The sequence below is a fragment of the Mustela erminea genome, chromosome 11 (assembly GCF_009829155.1).
Source record: "Mustela erminea isolate mMusErm1 chromosome 11, mMusErm1.Pri, whole genome shotgun sequence".
In the NCBI taxonomy this organism is placed as follows: Eukaryota; Metazoa; Chordata; class Mammalia; order Carnivora; family Mustelidae; genus Mustela; species Mustela erminea.
The window spans coordinates 100,472,575-100,490,454 of record NC_045624.1 but is presented as its reverse complement, the minus strand read 5'-3'; the positions used below and the strand labels follow the sequence as shown (position 1 = coordinate 100,490,454).

General features: G+C 34.7%; 1 long non-coding RNA gene across 1 annotated transcript; it reads left to right on the top strand.

Moving 5' to 3' along the window:
- Nucleotides 1-443: 443 nt before the first annotated feature.
- On the top strand, nt 444-17,636 carry LOC116568976. The gene is made up of 3 exons (XR_004276804.1): nt 444-890; nt 16,107-16,111; nt 17,626-17,636. It is a non-coding gene; the product is annotated as an uncharacterized LOC116568976 (long non-coding RNA).
- Nucleotides 17,637-17,880: the final 244 nt, after the last annotated feature.

The window sequence follows — 17,880 nt, the reverse complement described above, 5'->3', positions numbered from 1 at the left end:
CAAATCCATTTTTCAGAGACTGTTTCATTTGCCTCACTTCCAACATGTTAGAACATGTGATCTCAGCTTCTTCTTTGTTCATTTAGCTAATATTATACTTTGAGTCTTGTCTTTTCTACCTTATCACGTCATCAACTGTGTGTCTGTATCTTTTATTTATCTTGAAGCTGTTTGTTAACATTTGGTACACATTTAAAAGACAGAATTTAAAACAACAAATAAGCAAACAAACAAACAAAAACAATAAGTAAAAACTCCAGCAGTGTTTGTTTTTCAATATCAATATTTCTTGTTATTGTCTTCTTTGCCGTACTAAGAAATCGACGGTTTCGGGAATTGACTGAGAAGAGAATATTTTCATATCCTTTTTTGTAGTTGGATGAAAATTTTAACATTATATAATCATTCTTAGGTGTCACTAATAGAATTCTTATGTCACTAATAGAATATCTCTGAAGCTAGATTGACACAAGGGAAAAACACCTTCCCCTCCTAGTTTTAAGAAACTTCTTCTTGGCTCCCAGGAGGAGGGGTTCCTTGATGTTGACACACATGAGCCGCCTGGGTACAAACCCCTTGGTGGCGTGGAAAAAACTAAGATTCAGTTTTTATGTCCTCTTCTCCCTCTCTGCCTTCAACATAGACTTGACTCCCTTAAACCCAGAGACCTGTTGGAACCTGACCCCCAAGACATGGTTCCCAGTATGTCAGGCAATCTTGACAAAGTGTCACCACTGAGATGGCGTCCCTCAAAAGAGTTCCTTTTTTAGCTCGTCGATCTTCAGATGGATAATCTTGCCATTTTCATTTCATTTCCCGAAAGTCAGGGTCGCTTGTGAAAAGTTGTTAAACAACATGCTAAATGTGAACTGTCCGCCCTCACTCTAAATGTCCCTGCTCTGAGCATCACATGAAGACTGCGTTGGGTTTTATAGTGGCTTTCTGATTTTGGTAGTCCATTGAAGAAGGGAGTTTGAAAGTTGTTGTATACTGTTAACGATTGTCTGCCCATATCCTGCCTGAAATACCATGATTGTTTATGAAAAGTATCTTTAATAAAGCTGGATACAGTTTGGCTTGGAAAAAATAAAAGTTTGGTCATTAAAAGATCAACTTCCCATTTTATAAAGAAATAAAGTAAGTTGTCAAAGAATTAAACAATTAGATGTTAATGATTACACTGATGTTCAACAGAATGAACACTAGTGAAATATTGAGACTAATATGTGCATGAATTTGCCACAAGAGACAAAAGCTATGTTTGTATGATGGTTATTACCTATATGAAACAAAAGGGTAAGCAACATTTTGAAGTACAGTCAAGGAGATTTTTGAAATAAGTAACAGTGTGAGGACAGATGTTTCACACTGAAAGGATGAATTGTTGATAAAACTAAGGCAAACGGGGAAAAAATCTTATTTTCTTATATTACCTAGTAAGTAGGGAGGCTTATCACAAATCATTTTGACAAGCTTTTGAGGGGCACAATTCCACCAGCATAAGACAGAATGTGGGCATGAGAGTGTATGACTGGCAAAGTCCTCTTCCTGAGGTCATGGAGTAGAGGCAAACTTCACACTGTCCCTTAATTTATACATTAAGATTCAGAGAACACTAAAGACAGATCTCATTCATCTTAATAAGGATACATCACTGGCAGAAGCAACCCAGGGGGGAGCTAGACCTGAGTCCAGATCTTCCTGCAGATAGGGATATGTGGTACCAAAATGGCAGACAGACAGCTGGTAGTTAGTGCATGTGATACAACGGTATCGTTGCTTATTCATACCCAAGAAAAAATAACTGCGGAGTTGATGAGAATCTTAATGAATCAAATAAAAGTCAAAGTTGAGAAATAAAGAACCGACAAAAATAAGGTGCAGTAAGGGCAAGAAACAAATAACAATATGGATGTCCCAGCCCATCTGTAAGCATAATAAAGAGGAAATGATTAAATTCCCTATGTCTATTTATTTATTTATTTTTTAGAATTAATTTCTATTTTTGATTTACAAAATAGTGTTGCTTTACTGGGCATTACATCTTCCTTTATCTCATCCAAAATATACTTATTCTAGAGTCATAGTGTTTACAAAATTATTTTCACTTGAAATGCATTCATGTTTCAGTGATTCATTCTGTGGGTTGCCTTTCTTAGCATCAGAGTGCCTCAAACATGTTGTTGTTATGACTTACAGACTGATTTTGACTGTTTTTTTAAAAAATAATGTCTTTAATTTTTTTCTCTATTTTTTGGGTTCTCCCACCCTATCTCTTCCTATCTGTATTTACACAGCCTTTTCCACCTAGTGCGCCAGGTCCCAGACTAACAGTGTCTTCAAGAGGCAGGTGAGGGATTTCGCCCTGTGCAGATCTAGTCATAGAGCCAGCTAGTAGCTCAGCTGAATTCCTGGTGAGGAGCTAATTCTCTTTCCTAGGTTCATTTTCTAAAGCCCTTAGCTCCTGGTCCTTGGCTCACTTTCCAAAACCTTCAGCACCTGGTCCAGGTTACATATGAGACTGGTTTTTGTCTCTTTGAAAGTAGGCAGGTAAGAGTTCAGTGTCACAGTTCGACCCTTGCTTTCAAGTCTGGCTCTTACTTATTTTTATTTATCCTAAGTGAACAGGTTTGATCTCCTAGGGTCAGAGAATAGAAGGCTCACAGCATTAGCTCTGTTGTTTGAATTTCCGGTCTATTCTTGTTACTGAGCATGAATATATCTTTTTGGTTGGATTATTATTATTATTAATTTTTTAAAAGATTTTATCCATTCAATTATTTGACAGAGAGAGACACAGTGAGAAAGGGAACACAAGGAGTTGGGGAGGGAGAAGCAGTCTTCCTGGCGAGCAGGGAGCCCAATGTGGGGCTTGATCCCAGGACCCTGGGATCATGACCTGAGCCAAAGGCAGACACTCAATGAGTCACCCAGACACCCCTGGTTCCATTATTATTGCCGCTGTTGTTTGGAACACAGGAGATGTCCACATGTGAACAGATGCGACCAAACTGACTCTTCTCCATTTCATTCTGGTGTTTGTATCCCCATCAAAACTCTTCTTACTCAAAACATTATGAATATTATAAACTTGCTAGCTAGCAAGACTCTATGCTCATTTTCAGTCCTCAACTTACCACACACCTCAGGACTACATGACACACACAGATAAGGAATTCCCTCTTTCATGAAGATTCCCTTTTTTCATTTAAATGATATGTTATTCTGGGTTCTGCTTACATTTCTCATCAGGAATTCTTAGTTATCTTTAGTCATTATTTTTATTTATCTATCTGCTAAATGGCAAATTACTTAACATCAAGTCTTTTTCTATGTGTTATTTCCCACTCTCATGGTCCATCACAGCTATAATTTGTTTCAATCTTTAGACAGAATTTAAGGTTTTGAATTCTGATAGTCACAGGCTTTATGGTCTTTGACAAGTTGGTTAACTTTCCTGTGTCTCAGATTTATCATTAGTAAAATGGAGTTGACAATACTTAGGGTAAAGTGTGTTTTGAATATTAACTGAGATAACACATTTAAAATACTTAGCATAATACCTTAGTACACAAGAAATTTTAGCAGTATTTTTATTATTTTCTGTCATCTGTATACCAAGAACTTTCAGATTGATAATATCCCTGGATTTTCCTTTTGAAATTTTGAATTTGCTATTGACGTAAATTGACATAACTCATATCCCTCAAGCATATGATGTTCAGAATTGAACCCCTGAAGTCTCATCCATAAGCAACTCTCGCTTTGCCACATTTTAGTAAAAGACAACCAGTGAAAAAAAATTCAACAAAAAGATTATTCACATTATTATTATTTTTCTTCAGCCCTTAGTCCATCACTAAGTCTAGTTAGTTCTATTTATGTTGTTTTAATGAGGTCATTCTTATTTTTTCTCCCCTTTCTACAAAATCTGCATGGTCTGCTTCAATGACCTTGATAATGAAATAATTTGTCTCCCACCTCTAGCTTATTCTCTACACAACAGCTACAGTGATCATTTTACAAGTTATTGATTATAAATGGAAAGGGACATATATCTTGGTTTAATATATACTATTTTATGTTATTTTCCGTTAATTATTATTGAGACTCTAGCACAAATAGGCACAGTTTTCAATGTATAGAACATTCTCCAAATTTTTACTAGTTTAGAGGAAACAACCTGAGATTAGGAAATACTATTTTCAAATGAGTAAATAACAAGTGTAACAGAGGCATTAAAAAAAATGTTGAATACAGTTGAAAACATATAATATAAATTAGGTCAAGAAATCAGTACGTAAAAATAAAGAAATAAGTATGAATGAATAGGTAAGAATTGCTGAGAAAATTAACAAGAGCTTCACAAAAGTCATTCCAGGGATAGAAATAAAATAATAGGTAGAAGAGAATCAGACATTGAGGACATAAGAGAAGAAAATAGCACTAAGACTAAAAAAGGAAGAAAAAGTCAATAATCCTGAATTAAAAAAAAAACTTCACCAGTGGGCACTTGGTACGTTTAAAGCTATCCATACCTAGATATATATCTAGATACTTTGTGGGGGTAGAAGCGGGAGCTGATGTGTACCATTCAAAATGTATGCCTCAGCTGAAACAGTAAGTACTTGATAAATATGAACTATATTATGTGATAGTGTACTTTTGAAAAATTCTGTGATAGCAAGAATCAGAATTTCCTGAAGAAAACATTTATGAAAAATTATTTGATCTATTTTTAAATCTTAGGATAACAATAACAACAACTTGACCACAAGAAAATATGTTGCAGACATCCATGCAACACTGTAGGCTACTAACAGAATTTAAATTCCTTAAATGTTATCCCAGCATGATAAGCATGAACAATTAATAAGCATGATGAAGAAAAGATGATAGAATGTAATTTGTAAATAGTTTTGGAAGGCTAAACTAAAAATGTGCACTTAAAAAAATACTACAAACCTGTCCTTAATTTTAGATAATAGGATTCTAAGCAATACTATTATAAGTAAAACTTTTATGTATGTTTTTATTCGGTTTCAGGAATTCTCACAGTTAGTCATTTTTATGACTACATCTAAAGGTTGAACATATGTATGTGTGTTTATTGAAGTGTGTAAAATTAAAATAGCACTTTTCTCTGTGTAAATGTGTTCAGCTATGCAATGAATCAAAAGTATAGCCTAGAACTCATTTCCTTCCCTTGTATGGCCTAATGGGAAAATAGGAACTAAAAAGCAAAAGATTACATTTTCTACTTACTATAACAGATGGATGATCATTTCTAGAACAAAGATGTGTTCCAAACAGACATAAGAAAATCTCAGTAAATGTGAAAAAAATTGTGCATTATCAGTTTTCTCTTCTCCATTGCTAATTAGAAGTACATTTATCTGATGGACAAACAATTGGTGCCTGGATATAATTATAGAGTACCCATAAATAGTTGATTTAGTCTTGGTAAAATTTTGAAGCAAAATAAAAATATAATGTAATTAACAACATAGAATGGTGCAGGCATTCTTTTCCTATTTTCAGAGAAGTGCAGCTGACCTTTAGTAATAGTGCTAGGAAAATAAAGTCTAAGAGTGAACTTGAAAGAAAAGTTAAGGGTAATAAAACCTCCTTTTAGTTTTAATCTGTGTGAGAACTGATAATGCCTAACAGAAATTGTAAGCATGGTATTCAACTTGTATTGTGTTTCTTTCTCTGTAAAGTAGAGTAAGGTTAAAAATAAAAAGTGTAGGGATGCTTGGGTGGCTCAGTTCGTTAAGCGTCTGCCTTCAACTCAGGTCATGATCCCAGGGCCCTGGGATCAAGTCCCACATCCGGCTCCTGGCTCAGAAGAGAGCTTGCTTCTCCCTCCCACTCTGCCTGCTGTTCTTGCTTGTACTCTCCCTCTCTGTTAAATGAATAAATAAAACCTTAAAAAAAAATCTTTAAAAAAAAAGTGTGGAACTTTTTTTAAGCTTGGCATGTAAGGAGCTTGGAAGTTACCACTCTGTGCTAAGAAAGTTTAAGCTGAACAAACAGAAAATCAACACCTCTTAGATCCATATGAAAAGTGAGGTCATATGGCAAATTGCTGCCTCTAAATTGGTTAGAGAGAGACAGATAATCTTAATTTATGAGGCCAGAAACTCACAAGCAGAAGCTTCCACAGAAACTAGTGCCAGGGTGGAAAAACCCAACTTTTATTGACAAATTGCTAGAGGTTCAGTGTGGAGGAATTTAAGAGTTAAAAATTCCAGAGGTGCCCACTCTTTGGTGAGCTCTATCTCCAGGAACTGGAACAGGTTCTCAAAGGGAATATCAGAATTTTTAATATCAGATTTTTAAATCACATAGTCCTTCTGACATAAAACAGGAAAAGAAACTATTTTTAAATATTCCACAGCATCTTGTCCTTCTTAACGGTCTAGTTTCAAGAGAATTTACTTAACCAGAGTATAGTCTGCTGGGGTTTCATCAGAACCTAATGGACTTGAGGGAAGAGATACCCAAGTCTAGATCCCTCTAGCCATTCTGCCTAACTGAAGGTGGCTGGGTGGGTGGGGATCTGAGAAGACATGACAAGTTTGCAGTTCACAGCACAGGATCACTAAAAGTTGAGACTTACCAGGATATAGAAGTCTTCCTCTCCCTGCTTCTCCAATTTACCACCACATTACTAATGGTTATTTATTGTAGTCCTTTAATCTATTACATTATGTCTGATTATCATGAAGAAAAAAATTACATGTCACACTAAATAGAAAAAAAAAAGAAAACATAGTTTGAAGAGATAAAGTGAGCATCAGAAGCAGACTTAAAAATGGCAAGGATGTTGGAATCATTAAATTGGGAATTTATTTTTATTTTCAAGTTGGGAATTTAAAACAACTGTGATTAATTTGATAAGAACTTTAATAAGTATACACCATATAAGAACAGATGGCTGGTGTAAGCACAGAGATAGAAACTGTAAGACAGAACCGAAAAGATATGCTGGAGATCAAAAATGCTGTAACAAAAAATGAAAAAAAAAATCTTTGATGGGCTTATTATAGACTGGTCACAGCTGATGAAGGAACCTCTGAGTTTGAGGGTATGTCAATAGAAGCTCCAAAATTAAAAAAAAGACACAGAGAGTGATGAAAGAAATAAAACAGATATTCAAGAACTGTGAGACAACTACAAAAAGATGTACCATACACATAGTGGGAATATTAACTATAGAAAAGAAAAAAAAAGAAAGAGATAGAAGAAATACTTGAAATTATAATGACTAAGATTCTCACTCAAATTATTATCAGATAGGAAACCACAGATCCACAAAGTTTAGAGAAGACCAAGTAGGAGAAATGGCAAAAATACTACAACTGGGCATATCACCTTCAAACTATAAGATAAAGTCTTGAATGAAGCCAGTTAAAAAACCTCTTATTCATAGAGAAATAAAAACAAAAGTTGTATCTGTTTTCCCATAAAAAGTCATGTAAGCAAGGACAGAATGGGATAAAATATTTTGGGTTGAGGGAAAAGTTTACAAACTTAAAATTCTGTTCCCTGTGAAATTATGCTTCAAAAGTAAAGGAGGCATAAAAACTTTCCCAGAAACAAAAATTGAGAGAATTTGTTTCCAATGGACCTGTCTTTCAAGAAATTTTAAAAGGAAGTTTGTCAAAAAAGTAAAATTATATAGGTCAGAAACTCAGATTTACATAAAGAAAGAAAACAATTTAAAAAAGAATAAGTAAAAGTAAAATAAAAACCTGCAGGATTCGGGACACGTGGGTGGCTCAGTGGGTTAAGCCTCTGCCTTTGGCTTAGGTCATGATCTCAGGGTCCTGGGATTTAGCCCCGCATCAGGCTCTCTGCTCTGCAGGGAGCCTGCCTCTCCCCAACCACCCCCCACCCCCCCGCCTGCCTCTCTGCTTACTTGTGATTTCTGTCTGTCAAATAAATAAATAAAATCTTAAAAAATAATCTGCAGGATTCAGGGCACCTGCGTGGATTATTCAGTTAAGCGTCAGCCTTAGGCTAAGGTCATGATCCCAGGGTCATGGGATCAAGCCCCGCATCAGGCTCCCTGCTCATCAGGGAGTCGGCTTCCCCCTCTCCCTCCCTTCACACGTGTTTTCTCTTGTTCACTCACTCTCTCTCAAATAAATAAAATCTCAAAAAAACCTGTAGGCTTGGATTCTAACTCCCTTGTCTTTGGGAGGTAATTTACTTTTCTTCTGACATTTTTCTTATTCTTAATTGATCTAGCAGATTAAAGTTTGTTGCAAATAATAATGCCAACAACATTTCTAATTACACACACACGTATACACTCACACATATGTATATGTATTACATATTATATATATGTGCTTTTGAATAAGTATAATGAATGCAAGTAGTAATACAAGAGCCAAGAGAGAAAATATGATTATTTTATTTTTTAAAAAGATTTTATTTATTTATTCAACAGAGAGAGATCACAAGTAGGCAGAGAAAAAGCAGAAAGAGGGGGGGAAACAGGATCCCCGTTGTGCAGAGAGCCTGATGCAGAGCTCAATCCCAGGACCCTGAGATCATGACCTGAGCAGAAAGCAGAGGTTTAACACACTGAGCCACCCATGCACCCTGAAAGTATGATTATTTTGTTGTTATAAGGTACTTGTACTGCCTGTGAAGTGATACAGTGTAATTTGAAAGTGAACTTGGACTAGTTGTAAATGTACACTGAAAATTCTGGAGAACCACTAAGAAAAGTAGGAAAAAAAAAATATATATATTTATATATATATTTTACACATATATATAAATATGTGTAAAAGTAAGATAAAATAAATATATAAGATAAATATATAAAAAGTAAGATAAATATATATGTAACATATATATACACACATACATATACATAACATATATATATCTCAAAGGTATATATTTATATATACATTTACTTACATATGTAAGTAAAAGTAAATACACACACACACACTGAGAGGATGGCAAAACAGAAAGCTCTGGACTTTACCTCCTCCCACAACACACTGATTCAACAGCTATATATGCATCAATTCCCTTTGTGAGAAATCAAAAAGCTGGTTGAGATTCCTGCACACTGAGCAAGTGAGAAGCTACCTACATTGAAATTGGTAGGAATCACTGAAACTTGCTTTTGCTGCCATAAACCTTCGGTCTTACACAGCACTATAAGATTGGAAGGGAATCCCCAGCTCCCAGCCTCTCCCTTAGAACACAAGCATTTGGAACACACATTTCATAACTGGACTTCTCCAGCGTCTGCCTAAGACTGGCTATTAACTTGCCTATCCCTGGAAGCTGGCAGGCCTGGCATTCTAGTCCCTGAAGGACTATAAGTAACAATGTGGCAGTTTTGAACAGCTATGTGGACACTTTGTATGCTCTTCCTTCTGGCTTAGGACAAAGTGGAGCCGCTGAAAGAGCCCAGCTCCTAGCTCCTCCATGGAAGGAACCTGCACGTCTAACACCACAAGTTCTCTGGCTGCTCCAGAGAAGCCAGGTCTGGATTCCAATTCCCCTGTATCTGGGAGGTAGTGATACTGGCATTCACTAGCTTCCTGGGGGTTTTAGAAAGCAAAGCAATAGTTTTGAACAGGTGTGTAGACACGTTTTGTGACTCCTCTCCTGGCTTATTCCAGCAACAAACCAAACTTCAAGGTTCTCTCTGGAAGAAGTTGGACCATACCCATGCTTCCCAAGTTTTATAGCTGCTACCCAAGATTCTGGCTTATGGTTTTTCTCTGAGAATTGATGCAACCAGACATCCATTAGTCTCCTGGAGGCTACAGACAGCAAACAACAATTTGAATAAGGCTGGAGACATTTGCAACAGTTCTTCTTGGCTTAATGCAGTGATATTGGGAAATAAACTCTAGCTCTCAGATTCTTTTTGAGGAGAGAAGAATTGATCTCTACAACTAGGAAACCCCAATTTTCGAACAGCTATTCAGGGACTGGCTTCTATCTTGTCTGTCTTGGGGCATTGTTCAGAATTGGAAAAATATGTATTACTGGGGCTACTAAGAACCAAAAAAAAAAAAAAAAAGGAGTTTGAATGAGCACAGAGGTTTGAGAGATACCTGGAATCTGACAGACATACTTTGTGAAGGTCTTTTTAGGCACAAGACTAACCTAAGCAGGAGGGGAGAACTTATTGTTTTATCTAACTCATAGACACCAACATAGAGAATTAAGTAAAATGAAGAAATAGGCAAATATGTTCCAAATAAAAGAATAACATAAATGTCTAGAAATCAACTGTAATGAAATGGAGATATATGATTTACCTAATAAAGACTCCAAAAGAATGATCATAAAGATATTCTTTGAGATTAGGAGGTAAAAGCATAAACAAAGGGAGAATTTCAAAAAGCTATAGTAAAAAAAAATGTATAAAATAGAAATCATACAGTTGAAGAATACAGTGACTGAATTTAAAAACTCAGTAGAAGAGTTTGACAGCAGATTAGATCAAGTAGAAGAACTTATAGGCAAATGTGAAGTCAAATGAATGGAAATCTGCAAGCCACAGAAGCATAAAAAAATGAAAAAGAGTGAAAATACTTTAAGAGACTTATGAGACACTACCAAGTAGACCATTAATACCCATAAAGTAAGCAACGTGGGAGTCCCAGAAGGACAATAGAGAGAAAGAGAAAGGCAGAAAACTTATTCAAAGAAATAATGGCTGAAAACTTCCTAAATCTGAGTAAGGAAACAGATATCCAAATTTAGGAAGTTCAAAGAACACACACACACACACACACCCCCCTAAATCCAGAGAGACTCATAGTGAGAAGTATTATAATAAAATTATCAAAATTCAAAAAAAAAATTTTGAAAGCAGGAAGAGAAAAGTAACTTGTCATAGAAAAAGATATCTCCATAAGACTAACAGTAGGTTTTCAGCAGAAATTTTGCAGGCCAGAAAGGAATGGGACAATGTATCCCAAGTATTGAAAGACAAATACTGCTAACTGAACTGTTCTTCAAAAATTCAGGAGAGATAAAGATTTTCTGAAACAAAAGCTGAAGGAGTTAATCACCACTAGACTTGCCTTTTGATAAGTGTTAAAGGGAGTCCTTCAAGTTGAAACAAAAGGAAGCTAAATAGCAACACGGAACTCATTGGTAAATATAAATATGTAAAAAAAAATACAGAATATGCTTCACAAATAAGGAAGTTGGGTGAGCCTGGTGGATGGGTATTACGGAGGGCACATATTGCATGGAGTACTGGGTGTGGTGCATAAACAATGAATTTTGGTACACTGAAAAGAAATTTTAAAAAATTAAAAAATTAAAAAAAATACAGAACATGATTATCATAGTGGTGGTAAGTCATCTTTAATTCCAGTATAAAAGTTAAAAGATAAAAGTTTTCAAAATAACTTTAAAATTGTGTATTGATGGATACACAATATAAGCACATGTAGATTGTGACATTGATAACATAGAAATGTGAAGCAGGAAAGGTAAAAGTATAGTTTTTGTATGAAAGTGAGGTTAAGTTGCTATTAGCCTACATTCTACTTTTATAAGATGGATGTTTTATACAAACATATATATACAGAAGTTTCACAAGAGAAAAACAGAAAGGAATTGAAGCTTATATTACAAAAAACAACAAATCACACAGGAGATAACAAGAAGGCAAATGAGCTAAAGACTAACAAAGCAATTAACAAATGGCAATAGTAAATTCCTCTTTATCGGTATTTAGTTTAATGGAAACGGATTATACTCCTCAGTCAAAAGGCATAGAGTGGATGAATAGTTAAAAACTAAGATGTAACTGTATCCTGGCTATGAATGAGGAAATAATTTCAGATTTAAGATTATACATTGGCTGAAAGTGAAGAGATGAGAAAAGATATTACCTGTAAATGGTAATAAGAATAAATCAGAGGTAGCAGAGAGCATAGCTCATAACTAGCTCTATCTTCAGAGCAAAACCAGTGGCCTCACCAGGCCAGGGAACTCAGTGCATGCTCTGGCTTGATTCACATCCTCAAACAATAAGCTTTACACACCCTGGGTTCTGTTCTACTGCCCAGGCAGGACAGGAAAACTAATTCACAGCCCATCTACCACTGAATATAGTACTAAGTCCCAACCATTTAGTAAATCTACCCCAGGCAAATGCAGAGCCCATTCTTTGGCCTCACTTCTGTAGAGAACCAAGCCAGTAATCATACTCAACGTTCTTAGCCAGTGGCACACCACCTTCTTCATCTTCGGAGCTCAAAAACTCAACTCACCTAAAAAAAAAAAAAAAAAAAAAAAAAAGACCATAATACCTTAAGGAACCAGAGAAGAAGAACAAATTGAGCCCAAAGTTAGCAAGAGAAAGAAAATACTAAACATTTGAGCAGAAATTAATAGAATAAAGAACAGAAAAGCAGTTGACAAGTTTAGCCAAACTTTGTTGGTTCTTTGACAAGATAAACAAAACTGACAAACACTTAGCTAGACTAAACAAGGAAAAAGATAAAGCACCTAAGTCAACAAAATTATAAATGAAGAGAGACATTACAGCTGATACCTCAGAAATTCAAAGGAGACTACTATGAACAACTATAGGCTAACAAACAGGACTATTCAGAAGAGATAGAAAAAAAATCTTAGAAACATACAATTTATCAAAAGTGAACGTGGAAGAGATAGAAAATCTGAATAGACCAATTATTAATAGAGAGGCTGAATTAGTAGTAATAAGAAAAAAAAAAAATCTTCCAAAGAAGAAAGGCTCAGGACCAGATGGCTTCACTGGTGAAGAGAAATCAACACCACTCTTTATCAAATTCTTCCAAAAGATAAAATCGTTTTGAGTCCAGTATTATCTTGATACCAAACGCAGAAAAGAACAATAAAGTCACAAGACAATATCCCTTATGAATAACAGATGGGAGAAAGATGAATAAAATAATAGCAAACCAAATCCAGCAGCACATTAAAAGGATCATTTCCAATGATCGAGTAGGATTTAACCCTGGATTACAAGGATGGTTCAACATGCAAATCAATCAGTGTGAAGCATCACAAAAATAAAGTGAAGACAAAAATCATCTGATCATCACAGTAGATGCAGAAAAAGCATTTGCCAAAGTTTGACCCATTTAAGATAAAAATCTTTAATAAATTAAGTGTAGAAGGAACATATCTCAGCATAAGAAAAAGCACATATGAGAAGACTGCAGCTAATAACAAAGGTTCAAATCTTTTTCTCTGAGTTTTAGAATTAGACAAAGGTCCTTATTCTCACCACTACTATTCAACATAATACTAGAATTCCTAGCTAGAGCAACTATGGAAGATAAAGAAATAAATTTTATGACCACTGGAAAGGAAGAAGTAATATTGTGCTTACATGCATATGTCATGACTTAATATATTGAAAATGATAAGGACTCAATCAGACAACTATTATCTAATTAAAAATTCAGTAAAGTTGCAGGATACAAAATCAACTTACAAAAATTAGCAGCATTTCTATACATTTTCAATGAATTTTCTGGGAAAAAATACATTGATTTCATTTATAACAGAATCAAACAATAGAATACTAAGAAATGAATTTAGCTAAGAAGGTAAAAGATCGCTATTTTGAAATTATAAGACACTGATGAAAGGAATTAAATAAATATGTGGAAAGGTATTTTGTGTTCATTATTAAAAAGAATAATATTATTAAAATGTTAATACAACCAAAAGCCATACATAGATGTGATGCAATTCCTATCAAGGTCTCAATGCATATTTTACAGAAGTAGTAGTAGTAGTAAACACTAAAATTTGTATGGATCCACAAAAGACCCCAAATAGCCTTTTAAATGCTGAGAAAGGGGGACAAAGCAGGAAACATCAAACTTCCTGATTTCAAGCTATACTAAAAAGCTATAGTCATCGAAATGGTGGTACTGGCATTAAAAAGAAAAAAAGATAAATGGAACAATGGAAGAGAATTAAGTGCCCACAAATAAACCAAATCATATGTGATCAACCAATATTTGATAAGGGAATCCAGAACACTGACAACACCAAATGCTGATAAGGATATAAAGCAAGAGGAATTTTTATTCATTGCTGGCATGAAAGAGAAATGGTAAAACCAATTTAGAGGACAGTTTGTTACTTTCTCACAAAACTAAACATACTCTTACCATATGATCCAGTAATTGCATTACCTAGTATTTACCTAAAGGAGTTGAAAATATATGTCTACATAAAATCCTGTATGTAGATGTTTATAATAGTTTTATTGACAATTGCCAAAACTTGGAAGCAACTGTGATGTTTTTAAGTAGGTGAATGGATGAATAAACTGAGATATATGCAGATAATGAATCATTATTCATCATTTAAAAAAATTAGCTTATCAAACCATGAAAAGACACAGAAGTTTAAATGCATATTACTAAGTAAAAGAAGCTGATTTGAAGAAAAAAAAAGGTGCTGATCTGAAAGGGCTACATACTGTACGATTCCAACTAAACATTCCTTAAAGGGCTAAAATATAAAGACAGTAAAAAGATCAGTGGTTGCCATGGGTTGGGGGAAGGGGAAGGATTAGTATGAAGAATGTAGAAGATTTCTAGGTGCATGTCTACTGCATGATACTACAATGTGGATACATGTCATTGTATGTTGTCCAAATCCTAGAACATAAAACACCAAGAGTTAGCCCTAATGTAAACTACAGACTTTGCATGATAATTGTAGCAAATGCATGGCTCTGGTGGCAGGTGCTGGTAATGGATAAGGCAATGCGTGGAAAATGTCTGTACTTTCAGCTCACTTTCATTGTTAACCTAAAACTGCTCTAAAAATAGTCTACAAAAATTAAAAACAAACTGTCAATTATTTTGAAATAAAAGGTTAAAGGACCATGAATAAAATAAAATTGAATTCCAAGGTAAGGAGGGAATGATTAAAAAATGAACTGGTTTTCTAAATGATATTTACTTATATTTTCCAATTTTCAAAAAAGTAAATATATAAAAGGTCAATAATCTGTTATTTATTATTTAGAATTTAGAGTAGCTGAAATTTAAATGGGAAATTTTTAGAAGATTGATTTAGGAAAAGATATTCATTCACTTAATGTTGATTCTAAGGGAAGAAAATTAAAAGAGTCTATTGTTATTTACAAAACATTAAATGTATAATTTATTTCCCTGGTTTTAATATAATGCATTTTTTATCTGTATGATATATATATTTATTTATATGATATATGCGTGTGTGTGTGTATATATATACACACATACACATGATTTATTTATTTATTTTTTGATAGAGAGAGAGTGGTGGGGATAATCTTAGACTCCCCACGGAGCATGGAGCCTTGTGTGGGGCTTCATCTCATGACCCTGAGATCGTGACCTGAGCAGAAATCAAGAGTCAGATGCTTAACTAACTGAGCCATCCCATTGTACCTGAAATTTATATCTTTATTGTTAACTTTATTAACAATTCTTCAAATAACTTAAATATAAATTTTGGCCTAGAATGTAAATGATGGTAGGGACATTTGTCTCTTTATTTCACTCTTTTTTCTTTCTTCAGGTGTCGCTGGTGAACAGAACAGTATCTACGTGATTGAATACATTCCCAGCTCCACATCATTACTCCCTGAAACTTATTCAGACCCTTCCGAAGAACTCAATAACCCGTCGTTACTGTCCATCCCGAGTGTCACTCCAGGTTCTTTTCATTTTAGTCAATTTTTTTTTTCGTTTTTTTTGGATAGCAGTTACGATTTTGTAACAGGCATTCAGTTTGGGGTTTATTAAATCTCTACATGGATAAATCAAGTAGACATTTGGAATTTTGGAGACAGTGCTGGACTGTGGATATAAGCATTGAAGCTCTTGGTGCGTAAAAGTTGTAGAAATCCTTGGGACTTGAAGGGACTGCCAAGAAAGTGAGTGTGGTTGACAATAGAGGCAAGGGACTGAGCCCACGGGTATTGCCGTAGGAAGAACACAGGGTAAGACATCGGGGTTAGCAGAAGGCTGAGTAAAAGGAACTAGTGAGGTAGAAAAGTACTGAATGAATGTGGTATTTGGAGATCAAGTGAGGAAATGTTTCAAGGAGCAGAGAGTAATATGTTGTCCAAGGCCATTTATAGATCAAGTTCAAGGATATCTATGAGTTGATAATGGATTTGGTAACTAGAGGTAACTGATGGACTAGACAAGAGAAGTTTTTGTTTTTAATGGTGTAAGAGTCTTATCGCCAAACAAAGATGACAACAGAAAATTACAAAGAACATCATTTTCATGCCACCGTCCTAGTTTCTTCCAGCTGTGACGAGAGAAGTTTTGGTAGAGTGAAGGTCTGATGAGAGTGCGCTTAATGGGAATAAGCCAGAAAGGGAAGCTGGGTGGGGTGGGTTGGAGGAAAGTGCTGTTGTTGTGTGTTTATACAGGAGACACAAGCATTCCTGTGCTGATGGGAATGAGTCAGCAGAGATAATGCCATATTAAAGGAGATTTAAGAAGGATGGGACCTCACAGTTAGTTGGAGGGATGAGCATTAGACAGAAGCATGGACTGTGTGTTCTTTAACCACAGACAAAAGGCGGAACATGAAGTTGAAAGTGCTGGTCGTTGGGTCGTTGTGGACAAGTGGCCTATGGAAGTTCTCATACAATTACCTTAATTTCTCAGTAGAAATATGTAACTGCATTTGAGGAGAGAGAAGAAAGCATAAAATAGATGTGTAATGCAGAGAGAGAAAATAGGTCAAGGATTTATAGCATAATAATTAAGGTTGATGATCATCAGTTTAGTGCAAAACTTCCTTAGTTTCTAATATGGTATTAATGACTACTGACTTTGCTCTAAGCAAATGTCTAGCTGCGCAGTACACTTTATGTCATCACATCATTATGTATTAAACACACACATGCTCACACAGTAAAGCAACAACATAAGCTTTCTTTTGGTTAGTTTTTATAGTGACTTTTTCTTTACTTTAAAATTACTGTCATTTAAACTTCCATCTTCATACATTTAAAAAATTTTTAAATTTAAAATTTTTTACTTTTTAAAAAATTTTTATTTTATTTTTTCAGTGTTCTGAGATTCATTTTTTATGCACCACACCCAGTACTCAGCGCAGTATGTGTCCTCCATAATACCCACCCCCAGGGAGGTATTTAAATTGTGTCTCTTGTAAGCAGTGTATAGTCACTTTTAATCCAGATGACTGTCTCTTTTTAATTAAAATATTTAGGTATATTCACTTAATATAATTAGTAATATGTTTAGCTTTTTTCCTTCTACCTTTTATTTCCTATTCAATCTACTTTTCTTATGTTTCTTCTTTTTTCTTTCTTTCAAGTGGAGTAACATAAGACTTTTTTATGCAACATCTTTCCAGTAGCTTGTTGACTATGTATTTTTAATGTATTAATTTTTTTCTATTTTATAACATAAAATAGATAGCTTTTTAAAATCCTTGTTTGAAAACTCCAATAGATAGACTATCTTTGAAACTGGTTTTCTGAAATATTTTGTTCTTTTAAAAAATTAATTTAATCTTATTTCTCAGAATGATTTGTAATTTTTCACTAAATGCTATATATTGCATTAGGAAAATGGTAGATTAATAAGTTGTTTTCTGACAACAGATAACAGATAAGATGAGCTAATTACCACAATCCAGACAGGTGAGCTGACACAAAATTGTATAGGGCTGGCTTTGACACCCTCAAATTTCCTCCCATTCTTAGGATTTATCCCCCTCAGGTATTCTGGAGGATTAGGTGATCCCTGGATTCTGGTTTTCAAGAGAGATGAGTTGGATCCTAAACACTAATCCTTGTTTCCTTTTATCTTAAGTATATCA